The sequence below is a fragment of the Schistocerca serialis genome, unplaced genomic scaffold (assembly GCF_023864345.2).
Source record: "Schistocerca serialis cubense isolate TAMUIC-IGC-003099 unplaced genomic scaffold, iqSchSeri2.2 HiC_scaffold_167, whole genome shotgun sequence".
NCBI classification, from domain to species: Eukaryota; Metazoa; Arthropoda; class Insecta; order Orthoptera; family Acrididae; genus Schistocerca; species Schistocerca serialis.
In genome coordinates this window covers 1-2500 of record NW_026047727.1, presented here as the reverse complement: position 1 = coordinate 2500, position 2500 = coordinate 1, and positions in this window count along the sequence as shown.

Genomic DNA, 2500 nt, shown 5'->3' with positions numbered 1-2500 from the left:
GACGGCGTCGCGGCGCCGAGCGCCGGGCGGCGGCGCATCCTCAGCGCACACAGTCCTCAATCGGACCAGCACACTGCAGATGGCCACCGCGCTTCGCACCGGGCCCGCGAGGACCTACTTTGGCCGCAAGGCGCCGCGAGCAGGGGGCGCCGGCGCGCAGCTGCGCCGCCTGCCGCGTCCGTCGGCCGGCGCGCCTGCCACTGGCCGCCCCCACCAGCCGGCTGTAGCGCGTGCGCCCACGCACCGCGCTGCCAGCACGCCGGGCGGCCCCCCCTCACCGGCCGGGGACGGTCCCACCCAGCCACCGCCGCGTATCGCCTCACACCCAGATCCCCTTTCGCGTTCGTGGGCATGGTGGGTCCCCTTTCACGTTCGTGGGCATGGTGGGTATCCCTGAAACAACCGGTTAATAGCTCGACCGATCGTCGCCAACACTGATTCACCTCTAGCGAGAACAACCGCACCACAACGGGTTACCTGTTGTTCATTTGCGTAACGTCACCAGCAAACGTAGACGTCCATCGCCATTTGCAACGAGTATTGCATGCCTGTGTCAGGTGTCACAACACACTACGTCTGCCCACATAGACGCAACAACATGTGCACGCCTCGAGAACACGTGGAAGGTAGCCCCCGTACGTATGCGGTGTCCATTGCGCGAACGACTGTCAGCCGGCCTCTGCAGGATGTCGCAGATGTGGAACGCGGTGCAACATGCTATCACGGTGTGTGAGAAGAGACGACTACGTCCGAATACACGCTCCACTACATCAACAGACTGCTCATGCTGATCGCCATCCAGGGCGTCCGTTCCTCCCACACGTCTGAATGGCGTACCACACTGCAATCCAGCTCTTATAGGGAGACGACACGTAGCTGCGTGCACAATATTTGGACTGTATGGTCTGCCGTTGCTAGGCGCAGTCGTCGTACGGTCACACATGTGCCACGATGTATCATTCAGTACATACGGACCAATGTGCAGTACAGTTTGTGGGTTTTGCGTACATCGGCGGACAGGTGACAGGCCGTACCACAACGTAGGCTGAGTACGTCGGCATGCGAAGGGCATTGAACATGCAAACTTCTCAACGACCAGCTTGCGAAGGCAGGGGGGAAGGGGGGGGGGCATGTACGTCCTGCTGCTATCCACATTACAGTGTATAGCAGGAGCATGTGGAAAGTCAGCAACACCTGCAAGGTGTTTAACATGACGCGATACACAGGGGACCGGGCAGTGCGAATAGCGAACTATATTGCGAGGGTTGCGGTTAGGCAACACTACACTAATTTAACGAGTTGCATAACAATTACAGAGCAGGTTCAGCGACAACGTGCGTCAGGTTAAGGCGCAATATAGGTTAGGTTGAGGCACAATATAGGTTAGGTTAAGGCACAACATGGGTTACGTTAAGGCACAAATTGGGTTACGTTAAGGCACAACATGGGTTACGTTAAGGCACAACATGGGTTACGTTAAGGCACAAATTAGGTTACGTTAAGGCACAAATTAGGTTACGTTAAGGCACAAATTAGGTTACGTTAAGGCACAAATTAGGTTACGTTAAGGCACAAATTAGGTTACGTTAAGGCACAAATTAGGTTACGTTAAGGCACAAATTAGGTTACGTTAAGGCACAAATTAGGTTACGTTAAGGCACAAATTAGGTTACGTTAAGGCACAAATTAGGTTACGTTAAGGCACAAATTAGGTTACGTTAAGGCACAAATTAGGTTACGTTAAGGCACAAATTAGGTTACGTTAAGGCACAAATTAGGTTACGTTAAGGCACAAATTAGGTTACGTTAAGGCACAAATTAGGTTACGTTAAGGCACAAATTAGGTTACGTTAAGGTACAATATGGGTTAGGTTAAGGTACAATATGGGTAGGTTAGAGGTAAGGTACAATATGGGTTAGGTTAAGGTACAATATGGGTTAGGTTAAGGTACAATATGGGTTAGGTTAAGGCACAACGTAGGTTAGGTTAAGGCACAACGTAGGTTAGGTTAAGGCACAACATAGGTTAGGTTAAGGCACAACATAGGTTAGGTTAAGGCACAACATAGGTTAGGTTAAGGCACAACATAGGTTAGGTTAAGGCACAACATAGGTTAGGTTAAGGCACAACATAGGTTAGGTTAAGGCACAACATAGGTTAGGTTAAGGCACAACATAGGTTAGGTTAAGGCACAACATAGGTTAGGTTAAGGCACAACATAGGTTAGGTTAAGGCACAACATAGGTTAGGTTAAGGCACAACATAGGTTAGGTTAAGGCACAACGTAGGTTAGGTTAAGGCACAACGTAGGTTAGGTTAAGGCACAACGTAGGTTAGGTTAAGGCACAACGTAGGTTAGGTTAAGGCACAACGTAGGTTAGGTTAAGGCACAACGTAGGTTAGGTTAAGGCACAACGTAGGTTAGGTTAAGGCACAACGTAGGTTAGGTTAAGGCACAACGTAGGTTAGGTTAAGGCACAACGTAGGTTAGGTTAAGGC